The following is a 16,846-nucleotide window of genomic DNA, read 5'->3' as shown; positions in this document are numbered from 1 at the left end:
GGAAGCTTCCCTGTCATATCTAGAAGACACAATGTCACAGCTGAGTTCCTTGTCCTCTGACTCTTAAAGTCTTCCCACCTTCTTGTCCGAGATGTCCCCATAGGCTTAGGTTTAACAGTCTTGTTCTAGATGTTTCACTGGGGCTATATACCCCACGAGTGGTTGTTCTCTGCATTTTAACCAGCTGTGGGTTTCTGTTATGATCTCCATCTACTGCACAGAGAAGGTCCTTTAATGACTGTAAGTGAGAGTCATAGTTATCTGTGGGTATAAGAATTGAGAATGCAGTTAGGAATTCTGCTGGTGGAGTAAACTGTTGTTAGTAGGTTCTCCTTTAGGATGCATGACCTCACTAGTTCTGGACCTACCCAGCTGTCTTCACAAGACCTTGTCCTGTCATTCCTCACACCATAGCTGCCCTCCGGGTCCATACATGCTGGCATGCTCGCACTGAATCAGCCTGGTGAGTCCTCCTTCTGCCTAAGCCTGTAGCATCCTCCCCATCATTAAATAGAGCCCAGATCCCACACCCAAACTTATACCTGTTCTTTCCCAACATCTAGGATTAGGCCAGGACATGCATTTTCTGTCTACCCAGACCCTTTGTTCATCAAATTTATTTTACTTTATGTATATGGGTGTTTTACCTCTGTGGGTGTACACATGGCCCATGGCCCTTGGAGGCCAGAAGATGGTACCATAACCTTTGGAACGGAAATTACAGATCGTTGTAAGTTGCCATATGTGTGTTAGGAATTAAACCTGGGTCCTCTGCAAGAAAAACAAATGATTTTAACTGCTGAGCTGTCTTTTCAGCTTCACATTTTTGAATCTTTATAGAGTTGCATAAAAAACCTTTAGAACACACACACACACACACACACCTCAGTATTATCTACTATGAGTTTTTTTTTTTTTTTTGATAGTTCTGGTTGAAAAACTGTGTGTTTAGTGATATTTATCCGTGTGTGGTGGCCAAGTTATATTCTATGTGAATATATTTTATCTTTTTATTGCACACACGCATTCATTGCCTTCTCCTGTTTTTCTCCCATTCTTGTTGATTCCCTTTCTTTTCTCACCTTGCCCTCCTACTTTCATGTTTATTGGGATAAGCTAAGGAGTTTGATTGGATTACTAAGGAGGACATGGGTGGGAAGGTATTCATGGTGGCACAAGCAATTTACCAGTGGCTACACCGCTGTAGAAAACACTTGTCCCTCCCCTCGTGACCATGAACTACTTACAGCCTCCTCAAGCAGGTATGGGCACCCCTGGCTGTAATTTTTTTAGCTATTAATAAAATACAGATGCTTCCTGTGGGTAGACAATGTTAGACATTAAATCTTGCCACCATCTATAAAATTGACCAATGGGGGGGGGGGTTGGGGATTTAGCTCAGAGGTAGAGCGCTTGCCTAGCAAGCGCAAGGCCCTGGGTTCGGTCCCCAGCTCCGAAAAAAAGAAAAGAAAAAAAAAATTGACCAATGGGCAGCATTAAGAATTATCTGTTCAGATCAGCTGCGGGCTTTTATTTCTATTACTGAGAGAAGAGAAGGAATGATTTGCCATACAGAATCATCTAAACTGGATACTAATAATTGATAGCAGAATTTTAGAAAGATTTATCAGAGTAGGCAGGAGCTGACTTAGAAACAATGTGCCATTTAAGTGGTAATGGATGGGCTTATGGTTTTTTTTTCCTAGGTGTGATATGGGAATAAATTATTGTATAAAGAAGGATCAGAGTAGTCTTAGGAAGGCTTCACTGAGAGAAGACCCAGTTTGGAAATGGTATAGCTAAGAACAGTAACAACAAAACTGCATGGACACCTGCACTCCAGAACCCTGAATGGGTTTGCTCATAGTTGTCCCTCAAGCCTGAAAGATGGCACAGAAGCATTACCAGTTACCACAGACAACAAGAGGAAATGCACACTTTTAATCACCCCCCCTTATTTTTTGAATATGAGGAAAGGACTGCCAGGGGTCTTCACCTGACTTTCCTCACATCTCAAGGTAGCTACAGTGGTCTAGAAGTCCCACTTGCTATCTGTTATATCTAGACTGTGCTCTTGTCTGCAGAGCTTACACTGTAGAACTGTAGAATCAACAGCACCAGGTGCACAGGATCAGACTGTATCCAAAAAGATACTGCTCAGTACTGACCCCATTTTTAATAGTCATTTATGAAATAGAATGATAAACTTCTTATAATATTATTCTGCCTCAAATCATTCTCTCTGACTAGAGCCTGGAATCATCTGCTTCAACAGAGATTTCCTTTAGTCTAGAATAAACGTCACTTTCACAGAACAAACATGCTGTTTGTGGTTTAGGAGCATTGTTTTCTGTTTAAACTAAGGGTCATCCTAGAGTCTTACACTAAAACAACTATATTAGCCCCAAAGAAAAAAGGTCATTCCGCCTAGGAATTCAACTTTCAGAGTTTTGAAAAATCTAAAAATGTTGATCCATGAGTTGCAAAAGAACATCCAAAGTTTATATTAATGAGCTGACACCAAATTAGATTAATTTGCCTATAAGAATAACTAGCAGAGAAGGTAAATGTAGTTTAAAGTGTCTTTATTTCTTGGTTTATAAGAACATGCAGGTCTCCCCGATTATTCAGTCAGAAGCATGTCCTGCCCTCGTGCACAGAGGATAAGCAGGGAATTTAGATTCATCTGCGATGGTAGGACTTAAAAGATGTCATTAAAATGGAGAAATGACAATGACTTCACAAGTAAATTGTGGCACAGCTTTTCAAACTGTGCAGTTATATTGACATATTTTATGTGTAATCTGATGAGCTAAAAAATTAAGAATTTGGCTAAAGAAACCACTAATTTATATAGCGGATGGCTTAATTATTTCTCCTATCACTTGGATAATTAATGAATCAAAAGTACCCTTTCAGGGAATGGGAAGAATTTATTTTCTCAAGGGTTTCTCTGTGAGATGTATAATAATTCTGAGATGTAACTTGCTGCTCCAGTGTAGTGAGTATGAGGAGGTAGCCCTTGAGAGGCAGGCTTGCCACCGTGCGAGCCCCAGCCTCCCTGCAGTTCCAGACTTAATACTATTTCTTCCCATTCCTTTTCGAAAACGATGAAACATTGTAGACAAATATATATCCCTGTGATTTGCTCAGAGCCCTGTAGACCTGGAAGATGGCCGTCCTGTTGTCTCCGTAGCTCTTCCTTTCAGTCTGTGCCACATGGAGAGGAGCAACTGAGGAATTCAGTCCTTTGCCTTCCAGGTGACACTGTTGTGCTCTGCTGACTGATGTCACCACCTGCTTCATCACCATGCTTACCGTTCTCGTTATTGCTGCACATGGTTCATGTCTAAAGACGGTGTCTAGGGTTGCCTCGGACTTTTCTTCATAGAATGAATGCACTTAAAAGAGAATCTTTGTTAAAAAAAAAAAAATCCAGAAACCAAATTCTAAAACCAATATGGAGATGCAGAGGGCCTGTATTGGCCAGGTAATGATCGACAAAGTTTGAGAATTTGTTAACCGTGTGCAGAGATAAACAGTCCCCAGAGAATCAAGGAGTCCAGAAGAACTCTGAACAATACAAACCTCCTGTCCCCACAGTCCTGTACTCATCGCTGCATGGGTCCCGCCTAGCAGTGCTGAGGGGAATGGTCTGCATAGATGCAGTGGGGCTAACAGGGCATCTATATGGTAAAAAGGAGAAATGACCCTGGATTCCTCATTAGCTAGAAATGAGTTCTGGGGTGTGGACTGGAGTTTGGAAATCTGAATGCAAAAGGGAATTTGTTCGCTTATAGTCTTTGAAAAACTCATTTTACCATGAGTGACTCTTTGATTCTTATTGGAGTAAATTGAGTTGAGGAGATTGAACTAAATGAACTATGGTAATGTAAAATTAAAATCTAATTATATATCTGATCTTGGAAGTTTCAAATGCTTATTTATTTAAAGTGGTTGCTATGCATTCTTTTTGAAAAACACTTATCAAATTAGAAATATTTCCTTCTATTTATAGTTTGTTGAGATTTTTATTTTTATTAGTGAGTGTTAAAATTTATTAAACCCTCCATGTATTTTGAGATAGTCTCATGAGTTTGGGGGCTTTATTTTGTTACTCTAGTAATAGTGACTACTCTTTTAATAGTAACCACTCTTCTATTCTTGAAAATCACGCATATGAGCTTGGTTATATTACCTTCCTTATGTAGTTGTGGATTGGGTTTGCCAATATTTGTTTAGGATTTCTAAGTCTTTGTTCAGGAGTTACAGACTTGTTTTCCGTCTGTTTCACTCCTCTGGGGTTCAGGTGTTAAAGATTATGCTTTCTTCGTAAAGCAAGTGTGAAAGCAGTTCCCTTTGGTAATCTCTGGAAGTGTATTTTGTAAGTTGATGGTATTTATTAAACATTGTATCAAATTTATCAGTAGCTCAAGGGTGGGGTTTTTTGGTTTGTTTTTTGGGGGAGGTGTTTTTTGTGGGGATTTTCTGTGGAAGTATTAAATTATAAATTATGTTTTGTGACTTTAGGCTATCCAGATTTTAAGTTTTGTTTTGTATCAGTTCATTAACTTCTGTTCTTCCTCTGGAACTGTCAATTGCATTTAAAATTTTAGATTCATTGGCATAAACTTGTTTATACTATTCTTTTATTATTCTGATATTTTAAAACTTTTTATTTAAATTAAACATATGTTCTGAGGCTATTTTTCTATACCAAGACTTCTGTTACATTTTGTACCATTTCATCTTTTCCTCCTCCTCCTCTTCCTCCTCTTCCTCCTCTTCCTCTTCATTCTAGACTTGCCCCTTTTCTTCATCCTTCTTTTCAAACTCCTCCTCATCTTCTATCCTGGTGACTGATCCCAGTGCCTTCCATACACTAAACCTACAGTTTGTCATTGAACTATTTCATCAGTTCTTTTGAGCTCATCATGGAATGTTAATTTAGCAAGGTATAAAATTCTTGAAGAGCATCACTCTTCTCTAGCATTTTGAAGTTACTACTTCAGGCTTATGTTCTGGGGAAGTCTGATCTTAATCCTTTTGTTTTTCTGTACATAGTACTACCTGTTGGCTTACCTAATGCTTAAGAATTTTTCTTTAATTTGATTTTACATTCATTTTACACTGATTCTATTGTGATACATCTTGATTTGGATTTATGTTTGCCCCAGTGAATCTTTACTAAGTACTTTCAGTATCACAAGTGACTCTAGAGAAATCTCAGTAGCACTTCTCCACAGTTCCTTCCTTTATCTTTTCCTGATCTTCCATGTATGCATATTGGAGCTTCCTATCTAGAACTGGCTCATGTTTTGATTGGTTTAGTTGATTGTGCTTTTCACATTATAGTTTTGTGTGTGTGTGTGTGTGTTTGAATACAGCCCGTTTACGTCATTCCAACATATTTGTTTCCCTTCACTTTTGCTGGGGTTTTTTTGGGCTTTTTGTTGTTGTTGTTGTTGTTGTTGTTGTTGTTGCTGTTGTTTTTTGTTTTTAGTTTGTTTGTTTTTGTTTTTTTGCACTATGTCTCTATTGTTTTTCTATGGCCTCCTCTTTGTCCTTTATGTGTTCTCTTTGAGAACTAGTCTTCTATTATCATTTAGAATACATACCTCTTCATTGTATAGTTACCATGTTAGTAGGGTTTGAGTTAATAACTCATGAAGAACATTAAATATTCTTTTTTCTCCGGACACACAGCTCTCTTTAAAGAAGGAGATGATTCAGTTCATGAGCTCATTGAAGCATCATAACAAGATTTTGTAGTGGGACTCTGAGGAAATAATTTCTTTAACATTAGCATCTGCAGTTGAGTTATTATTCATCAGGAACTAAGCTTTAGTCCACATCTGTGCTTATTAAGTCAGCTCTTTTCCCTGACTTCACAAAGTTGGCATAGCCCACTCCTCTGTATGTACTCAGCCTTTTGAGATATTAGTAACTTACTTTTGTTCCTTCTTCCTTACATTTTTAAATATTAAAACAATATTCTGATTATGAGATATAAGATAATAGATAACGTTTTCATGAAGTTGTAGTTGATGTAGGTGAGTTATATATACATTTAAAGTGTCAAATAAATATTCCTAAAGTAATATGTTGGTTCCATATGTGTTAAATTAGTTACATCTAACAAAATTTAGCATGTAAATACTTTTAAAGTTCATAGTTCATTATCAACAGCACATTCACATTTTTCTATAACTGCAATCTGCCAGCCATCTCTAGAACTCCTTCCATTGAAAACCTGATCCTTTGCAATCTTCATGTAATTATTCCCTGTCCCTCTTTTCACAAGTCTCAGGTAGCTGACATTCTGCTTCCTGACTCTGTGAGGTAAATTTTGTGTGTATAAACCACACACTGTTTGACTTGCTGTGACTGGCTGTTTCCCTTAGCATACTGTCCTAATGTTCATTCATGTTATAGCATATATCAAAATCTTCCTCCATATAAAAATGTTATGTAGATTCATTTGTTTATTCATTTATTTGTCACTAATAACTGTGAGAAAAACTACTATAAACCTGGATGTTTCAATATTTTTCCATTGTTTGATTAACATAAAAAAACCTACTTCTTATTTTTTGCTCTCCGACTACCTACCTGTTTGTTGAGTCATTAGCCTATCTCTGGTGGTAGGTAGGGGGTAGAGAATTGACTGCAGTGTCTTTTCTGATTGTGGATCTGTTTATACCTGAGTGTGACATGCCTCCTGGATCCACTACAACATGATGTTTGAATGTGTGGTGGGTGGACGTGGCCTGGGATTGCAAACCTGGGATTGCAAACCAGTGGCTGTTTTGTGCCTGTTGTGTCTTTGCTCCTTGTCTTGCATACTCAAAGGCCTGTGTGTTCTCTGATAGTGGAAAGTGAGTGTGATTTCCTCATCTCCTCTCCTGTCTGTATCTAATTTTATTGTTAATGCCTGACTACACTTCTTAATCTTGCCAGCTATACTACTACCACTATCATCATCGCCCTGAGGTGGGAAGTGGTGTTGGGAAAAGAATAGAATCCATCACTGTCCGTGGACCCCATCCTTCTGGAAAAAGAAGTGGTACCAGATGATCAAAATCCTCAAAAAAAATTTTAGGTTCCTGATCATGAGGAGGCCAGAAGTTATGGTCATATGACATGATATGGGGTTAGGAGGATCAGATCTTTATCTATTACAGTCACTTCCTCTAGAACTATTTGTGAAATACCTTAGTAGCAAGACCCACTCACTCAGTGTAGCACTCCTTCCTTGCAGCTGTCTCTGAAGTCAAAGAGCTCAGGTCATGCTGGGCCCTGGGTTAATGGCTGAGCTGTTAGTGCTGAGTGTCAGCCATTCTCCCCGACTTCTCTCTGTGCCTCTTTCTGTTCTTCTGTTTTTTTTTCTCTGTCCTTCTCACTATCTGTTTTGTAGGTGACATTTTCTCTCACTCTGTGCCTGTCACCATTTTAATATGTGATTCTGATTCAAGTTAGGTTGTCAGCACAGCAAGGCAGAAATGGTCTCAGGCTTCATGGAATCCACAAAGGGACTCATTGCCCTATTGTTTATTGAAGCTGTAGATGATGTGTGTGAAATCTGACAGGATTTTTCCCAAACACAAGAACATGATGAATTATTCATTCCCAAAACATTTCTGAGCGTATACTCTTGTGTCAGGCACTCTGTTCCACACTGAGGATACAGAGAAGCCTCTGTCCTCTGATAACTCATGGTGGTTGTGGGCAGTAGTGTATATAAGGGCTTTGATAGAGTAGCTAGCTTCCAAAGGTGTCCCTCCTGAGCATCAATGGTTAGACTAATAATGAGAAAAGGAAAGGTAGCAGCACCATGGTGACAGGGTGCAGCCATAGTCTGCAGCTCAGTTTATGGTGTTTATTGGAAGTGGGTACTCTGAAGTAGGGTGCAATTTGAGCAGGGAAAATTGGGGGATGAGGCCTGTCTTTACATTTTGCCTAGAAGAAAATACTAAAGCATTCTATTTCCTGATCAGATTTCCTCATTAGTCGCCAGTGTTAGTGGACAGTAGGAAGCATTGGTTGGAGCTGCGAGGTTAGGAGTCCATGTAAAACCCAGCACAGCAAAGAAGGCAGGAGTAGAGAGAGACAGAAAGGTGGTTCTGAGGTCAAGAGAGTTTCCAAGGACAACACTGAGAGGAGATGGGAGAGCATTGGTGCATGGTGTAAGGCAGAAGTACAGGGTCTTCTCTTCCGTCACCTAGAAGGAGATTCTCTAGAATGGCTTCCATGGAGAACAACACAGCGTGATCTTTAACTGACTTTGAAGGGCTTAGGCTTTTAGTTACCAGAAGTAAAAACACACATGATCCAGGGTGATCCCCAGGTTTCTGCCTGTGAAGCTGGGTAGATTAGAAAGAGAAAATAGGAAAATCAAAATAATCCTTATTTGAAGGAGTAAATGAAGAGTTCAGTTTTTGCCAAGGGTAACATGAGTGTAACACTGCTATGTTGGTGTCCTCTTTGTCTTGTTCTATGTGGCAGAGTCAGCACTCATGCTGGACCTATGGCTGCACATAAGACTGGGACCAAGGAACAGCTTAGGCCAAGAATGAGGAATTGTCACCGTGTTTGTTGTGGAGGCAAAGCAGAGTGGAGGTCTCATGTGAGGTTGGCCTGGGCAGTGATTCCCTAGGGAGAGAGAGTTGGCAGGAGGCACTAACTAGCATAGATGGTGCAAGGGAGTTGCTGGAAAGAAGACAGCTTGCTACGGTGACAAGGATGAGTCTTCCTGGAGGCCTGGGAGCCTGGAGAGTAGGTGGGAAGAGCAGAGGAGAACTACCTGGGCCAATATCTAGCCCTTCACTACCTGCCCAGCTTGCTGAACTCGGAAGATACTCCGAGCCCTTCCACTTGCCTAGGACAGTTATATGAAATATAATCATCATGCAAGACCAGCCTCACTTACTATTATTTTAATTACAGTTGTTCTAAGCTCTGCATGATTTCATCTCCCAAGTCCTTTTTTTTTTTTCAATGTTAGACAGAAAATACCTCTTCTTTGCTGAAAGACTTAAAAGAGAAGAACAACAAACTAGGCTAACATTGTAGTAGATGTTATGAGCATCTGAGTATCGGGAAGCTCTTCCTCCGGTGTTTACCTGGGTAGAAATGTAAGCAAATGGAAAGAGAAGATAGTGCAAGTTTCCTTCTGTTATTAGCTTAAGTTTTGACTACCATGAACAACATAGTGTGCCCTTTGCATTATGATGCAAAACCCATGATGTCTGATTTCACTCTTTGACATTTCATCTTTAGCATCATGTTACCATAACATCAGCATCTTCTCAAGGTAATTCAGTCATCATCTTCCCACAATTCAGGTTCCTAGTCTTGTGTGGGTGGTTTGTTTTCCTCCTTCTTACCCAGTTTTCCAATTAGCACCTTATTAACTCTACACAGAACTCATATTCTACCCCTTAACCTTTTTCACAAAAAAGAAAAAAAAAAAAGAGGAGTGGAAACCATATTCTTGTCACTCTTGATAGTAGATAGATTCAGCCTCAAACCCTGGTGCCCTGAGGGAGGAGCCACATCACATCTCGGGGGACGCTGGCCTGCTCAATGCATTTCAGAGCAGCAACAACAGGAGAGATCCTTGCAGGTTAGAAACAGACAGCACCAGCCTGTGAGCAGAGCTATGCAAGCTTCGCTAGCTCCAAGCTGTGGGGACAGACCTTCCCATCAGAGTCCCCCATTTTTTTAACCAGGGAGGTGCCAAACGATATGCACTGTGTTGCTATTGTGAAATGATTTCCATCTATCTTCTCATCCTGGGATCAGCTTTAGTTTATACCTGAGGAGAAATAAACAGGCTCACTGGCTATTCCACTGTTCTAGTTTCATTAGGATGTAGTGACTTTACACTACAATGGATATTCACTTATGAAACTCTTTCACTTGCTGCATCTGTTAAAGGCAACTACGCAGCCATTAATACGCAAATTGAACTTGAATGCTGAAAAATGAGGTAGAGCCTCAAACATTGTTTACTGACTAATTAGTTTTACTGTAATGGGGGGGGGGCTATAGAATTGTGGAAAGCTGTGTGGATTCAGGAGAAGTGGAGTTCATTCTGGCCTCACTTATCTCCTGCCTCCTTTGTGACATACAGGCACAGTAGGTTTTTTATTTCAAAATGACTTAGATAATTTGTTAATTAAAGAGTAGAGGCTGCTGCTGTCCTGCTGTTGGTATGTTGGTACTGAGAATTAAGTCCTGTGTGTGTGTGTGTGTGTGTGTGTGTGTGTGTGTGTGTGTGTGTGTGTGTACTTAGCATGTATAAGGCCCTGGGCTTAATCCATAATACCAAAGATGGGTGGATGAATGTGTAGATTTAACCTTTTATAAAGAATTACTAAAAAATAAAAAACAACCCTGCTATGGCTGAGTGATCGAATGCTTGCCTAACATACTCAAGACCCTGAGATGCATTCCAAGCATTGCAAAAAGTAATAACCACATAGCGAAAGCAGATGCTTTGAGGAAGACAGAGGGAAATTTTGTTAGGATTCTTGGGGACGGTTCTGTCTCAAGTGGCCCTTCACCCCGCTGTGCCCTAGTATCTGCAGTCCCTGGATGTGTCTTTCTCACCACAGCCTAAGGAGTACTTAAGTGCCATCATTATTATCTTGACCCTGGGAGAACAAAGCTTATCCCTCAGACTTCACAACTGTCCCAAGCCCATACAAGCCACCATGAATAACCACACAGCCATCTGTCATGTACTACCACCCTCCATTCTGTCCCCTGCCATGGGCCATTTGTATCATCCTTTATTAGCTTCAACTTTACCTTCCAACCCCCATCTACTCTGTATTCCATGAGCCATACTTCTTTCTTATCCAGTCCAGCAAAAGAGCTTGATTGCCTGACTCTGCATCCAACCCCCGGCCCCCAGCATCCATGGCCCTCACTCTTTCCTGCCTGCTAACCTGGTTTAAACGTCTTCTGTATCATCTCCAAATTTAAATTTTTTTCTTGTTTGGAACTATCCTTCCATGTTGGACATGTCTAAAACTATTAGGCAGAACTGACTCACCTGTTTACAGAGGGAGGTTTTCGATTTGATGTAGAGGTGCTGCATAGCAGTTTCCTGGTCCCACTACTCCTTCCTCTCTAGACATTTCATCTCTTCAATGGGGGGTGGGGGTTCTAAGGCTATTAGATATCATTACTTCTGTTTCCTTCTCCATTTCTCCATTTCTCCTATAAGCTTCCATCCACCCTTGGTCCTCTGTCAGAACCTTTGGGGATGGAATCCAGAAGACAGCTTCCTCACAATTCTCAGAGGTTCCTCCCCACCAGAGTTCAAGAGCCCCAGGCCACACTGCCACACTAACTGCCTGATTCCCCTGAGTCTGCAACTTCTTATTTCTGTCCTATGCTGCTGCTGTTGCTGCTGCTGCTGCTGCTGCTGCTGCTGCTGCTGCTGCTGCTGCTGCCACCGCCCTGCTTTCACCTTTCAACAGTCCTCATTACTTAGAATGCCTTACAATTTTATCCAGGCTGTTTAGTCACTAATTATCACTTCATACTCAGTTTTCCTCGCTCTGCTTTCCTTTTACTTTTCTTTAGTAGCATATCTTAATTGCACAAAGTAATGGGCTTCAACGATAACATCCTCATACACATACTCATACTGTACTGTGATGATAGTCACCTCCTATCTCTTCTGTTCTCTGCTCCCTCTGGTGCCCTTTCTGTTCCACATAACGCACCCCCCCATTTGCTTTCATGTCTCTTTTTGTCTAGATTATACATATGAGAAAGCATGTGCTGTGCCTACTTTCTGACACTTGCACACGTCTGTTTGCGATGTGAATGGTTTGATGTCAACTGTCTCCTGTGTCCTTGCACCTGTGTCTATGATTTCTAGACACATTCTGAACTTTCTGGGGTCACTGAAATGCTTTGCACTTTGACAGGAGCTGGCTTGTGAGTGTGTATATGTATAAAAACCATGAACACTCATGCTCTTCTCTATATAGAGATTTACTTCCTTTTTAGAAAAGTAAAATATTCAGATATGGAACTCTAAAAGGAATTATAGATCTAGAAATAGTGGTAGCATAGTGCAAGACTTTAATCCCAGCATTCATGAGGGAGAAGCAGATGGACCTCTGTGAGTTTAAGGCCAGCCAGATCTAACTAGTGAATTCAGGCCTACCAAGACTTGTGGTGATACCCTGCCTCAATGATAGATAGATAGATAGATAGATAGATAGATAGATAGATAGATAGATAGATAGATAGAGACAGACAGACAGACAGACAGACAGGTAGATAGATAGATAGATAGATAGATAGATAGATAGATAGATGAATAGGGAAGACAAGAATAAGCCCTTATTAGGTTAGAATCAGAGAAATTTATGAGTTTATGGATTGTTTGTTTTGCTGTGTGCTATACTGTGGATGGAATCTAGGGTTTGTATGTGCTTGCCACGTGCCCTAATACTAAAGTGTATTCTGTCACCTATCCACTGTGTTTATTATTTAATTTAATTTTATATGTATGGGTGGTGTGCCTGCATATATGGATGTGCACCATGTTCATACAATGCTCTAGGGGGTGTCAGATCCCCTAAAACAGGAGTAACAGTTATGAGCTGCCATGTGGGTGTGGAGACCCTCTACAGGAGGTCCTTGCAAGAGCATGAAGTGCTCTTAACCACTGAGCCGTGTCTCTACCACCCTCTCTTATACCCTGTTTTAAATACGGAGTCTTGCTAAGTTGCCCAGGCAGGCCTTGAAAACATAGCCATGAAACTATAAAAGTGTTTGTGCATATGTTTGTCTGTTAGTCCATAGACCCTTTGCAGTTCTGGCATTTTTGATCATCTGGAGCAGGAGCAGTGATAACCCTAATAACCTCAGTTTCTAAATACTGTTTTCCATGAAGAGGGGGAAGGGCCCCTTGCTCAAAAGACTAAACATAAGGGAGTGGAGGAAAAGAGAAGATAAGCAGCCTGGAATATAATTCTGAACTTGATGTGACTCTGATATTTTCCTGTTTCTCCTTCCACATGATGTCTATAAAATGTATTGACCTTTCACGTTAAGCTCATCCCTGAAACTGCAGGGGAATGAGAGCATGCTTTTCCCAATAAGCATGAACCCAAAAAGTGGGACTTGGAAATCTGACGCATTAGCTTGAATCCAAAAAATAACCTGCTTGCCATTGACCTTCAGTGGTATTTCCTGAAATTCCATAGCCATTCTGACCCGTTTGAGTAAGATTGATTGGTAGTTACTATTGTGGAACCTTCCCAGCAGTTCTTCCTCAACACCTGTTGAGTGTTAGTGTCCCACAGTCAATTCTCCACCAGGACACCACTTCCTGTTCCCTCACACAGCCACGACACATCAGAAGTGGCACCACTCTGGGCAGAAGCTGTAACCACTCTGGGAAGGAGACTCAGGGCTGCATGGAGGCTTTACTCAACCAGACTGTCTTCACAGGTACAACCCGTGTGTCCCCACTCTCTTTGTGGATAGAGCTGTAAGGAAGTGTGTGTGTGTGTGTGTGTGTGTGTGTGTGTGTGTGTGTGTGTGCGCGTGCGTGTGTGTGTGTGTGTGTGGTGTGTGTGTGTGTGTGTGTGTGTGTGTGTGTGTGTGCGTATGTGTGAAGCAGCAGTAAGGCTGACGGTGAGCCAGGAGCTTTGGAGCAGACCATCTGAATTCAATTCCCAAGCCATGCTCTAGTGGGTCTTAAGAGTTCTCACTTGCAAAAGCAAGAAAATATTAATTCCTACTATTCAGAGAAGGTTGTGAAGAGGATTAAGGGGTTTAAGTACAATACAAATGCTTAGCACAGTGCCAGCATATAAAAGGTGTTAAGTAAATCTCAAATAGTGTAGTTGTAAATGTCTGTGTTAGTATAACAAATAAATACCTGGCACATACTTAAATGGCTATGTTAGAGGTTAGCACATAAACTCTCCTACAGTCTAATAACAAGCATTACTATATAAATTTAAAGGTAACAGGCAATATATGGAAATGGTGTTTTGACAGCTTTTTAACAATAATGGTTTTACCCACCACCTCATCTTAGTATGCCTCCTCTCTGGGGTTAGTAGAAGAACCTAATTCTTTTTTCCCTGGCTAATATTTTCCTCTTGTCTATGAAGGTACTGTATATTAGATACAAAATGTTACACCTGCCTATGTATGACTGACATCTTCTATCCTGTTGAGTCACTGATGGTTTCTCTGATTATTTTTTAAACACATAAGGGATTACCATGGCAACACTGTCAGTCACTGATTGATGATGCAAGACATATGCTTGCAAATCTATTGCAACACCGCACAGCTTGTTAAAAACAGACTCTCATGTTTGTGATCAAGCACGGATCCTGGCCTTTGGTGCTCTACTTTCTCTGCTGATGGTTTATCTGCTTTTTCTCTGCTAGGACCTAGGGCCAGTAGCAACAGCGTAGAACTTACGGAGGATTGGTTCTCTAGGTTGTGTTCCTGCTGATTTTTATTTGAAGAAAGTAAGCCTTCGGGGCATTTACTCAACATTCAGAAAGACAGTCATACAGAAACAGAGTACACCTTTTCTAATTGCTGTAGCTTCATTCAGCTCTGATGCTCACCTGGGCAGAGAGCAGCCTGGTCCACCATGTGGCCCTGCAGCCATCTAAGCCAGAGATTTCCTATGAGGTCTGCCTAACACCTGGCCCTGCACATATCACAGTAACGACTAAGACCTTGTCTGTAAAGTCACTTTGTGAACAAGTCCAGAATCGATGTTGCCATCAAGATGTGAATTATCATTGTGCATCAAAAGTTAGCTCACCATTGCTTTTTTCCCCATCTTTATTAAATTGAGTATTTCTTATTTACATTTCAAATATTATTCCCTTTCCCCGTTTCCATGCCAACATCCCCCTAACCCCTCCCCCTTCCCTTCTATATGGGTGTTCCCCTCCCCATCTTCCCCCCATTACCGCCCTCCCCCCAACAATCACGTTCACTGGGTGACAGCTGCCTAGTTAAGTACTCAGGACTCAGGTGACTTCACCAGAACCTCCCCATTGAATTTGTAAAGTACATGTGAGGGGCAGGTACAGGATAGAAGGAGGCTTGTCATTGGAGGAGAAGGAAGGATGGGCAGGAGAGAAGTTTGAAGGAAGAGGAGGAGACGAGGAGAGAAAGGAGGAGACAAAGGAGAGGGTGAGAAGCCATGGCAGGTGATGTTAAAATTGTGCTCTGTGTATTTACAGGTCATTACTAATGTTCTCAAGGGATGGATGGTACCGGGCTTTGTATGTTTAAGTGGGCAATTATATTTTATCAGTTGGATCTAAGATTATTGTGTTGTATGTTCTTTTATGTGAGTGTTCGAGTGTAGGAAAGTGTGCGGCTGGGATGTGTTTCCGCCTAGATATCTAGCAGATATCTTGGGGCACTGTGGTGCCGGACCAAGCGAGGTAAAAGACAACTATATTTATTTATTTCTATATTTCTACAACAACACATGTGTCTTTGTTATATGTTGGGGCATCTTTTAGGTGTATGCCCAAGAGAGGTATAGCTGGGTCCTCAGGTAGTTCAATGTCCAAATTTCTGAGGAACCTCCAGATTGATTTCCAGAATGGTTGTACCAGTCTGCAATCCCACCAACAATGGAGGAGTGTTCCTCTTTCTCCACATCCTCACCAGCATCTGCTGTCACTGGCGTTTTTGATCTTAGCCATTCTGACTGGTGTGAGGTGGAATCTCAGGGTTGTTTTGATTTGCATTTCCCTTATGACTAAAGATGTTGGACATTTCTTTAGGTGCTTCTCAGCCATTTGACATTCCTCAGCTGTGAACTCTTTGTTTAGCTCTGAACCCCATTTTTAATAGGGTTATTTGTCTCCCTGCAGTCTAACTTCATGAGTTCTTTGTATATTTTGGATATAAGCCCTCTATCAGTTTTAGGATTGGTAAAGATACTATGAAATCCAGAAGATCCTGGAGAGATGTCATATAGACCCTAAAAGAACACAAATGCCAGCCCAGGTTACTGTATCCAGCAAAACTCTCAATTAACATAGATGGAGAAACCAAGATATTCCATGACAAAACCAAATTTACACAATATCTTTCTACAAATCCAGCGCTACAAAGGATAATAAATGGTGAAGCCCAACACAGGGAGGCAAGCTACACCCTAGACAAAGCAAGAAACTAATTGTTTTGCAACAAAACAAAGAGAAGACAAGTACACAAATATAATCTCACCTCCAAATATGAAGATAACAGGAAGCAACAATGACTATTCCTTAAGGTTACCATTCTTGATAGAATGATAATCAGGGAGTCCAGGTTTGACCTTCCCATTCCTGGTAGTGGTCACACTTGGACTGCCAGCACTTGCTTTTAGTTTTCTAAAAGCTGCAGACATAAATGTGTCAGTATGTGTGTGTGGTTAGTTAAACGCTTGGGTTGCCAAAAGAAATTATTTTTAAAGTATGAAAGGAAAGCAATACTGTTGGGAGAACTGTCTAGTCATTATTTCTGGAACATTCTCTCTGAGTATGTAGAATTAAGGATTTGGGATTCATGGCAGAGTTCACAAAAAAACTGAAAAAGGTTGCGTAGGAATGTTGTGGCTTTGAAGGTGTGTAGGGTGATGAGAGCAAAGAGCTTCACACGAGTGGTCACAGCGTCTGTTCCTCACGGTCTGGTTCCCTAGAGGCCGTGTCTATGTAACATTCAGAATGGCTCATCCTTAGAAAATGTCCCGGTGCAGCTAAAGGGGAAACCAGTGCACCTTCAGAGGACCTATTTCATGCACTTTTGACTAGGAATTTCACTAAAATGAAGC

At 40.9% G+C, this 16,846-nt stretch overlaps 1 protein-coding gene across 22 annotated transcripts in view; it reads left to right on the top strand.

Annotated features, from left to right (window-relative positions):
* The window catches only part of Fars2 (phenylalanyl-tRNA synthetase 2, mitochondrial), a 427,082-nt gene that overhangs the window by 232,999 nt on the left and 177,237 nt on the right, over positions 1-16,846 (top strand).

This window comes from Rattus norvegicus, chromosome 17 (assembly GCF_036323735.1).
Source record: "Rattus norvegicus strain BN/NHsdMcwi chromosome 17, GRCr8, whole genome shotgun sequence".
NCBI classification, from domain to species: domain Eukaryota; kingdom Metazoa; phylum Chordata; class Mammalia; order Rodentia; family Muridae; genus Rattus; species Rattus norvegicus.
This window is presented reverse-complemented; position numbering and strand designations above follow the sequence as displayed.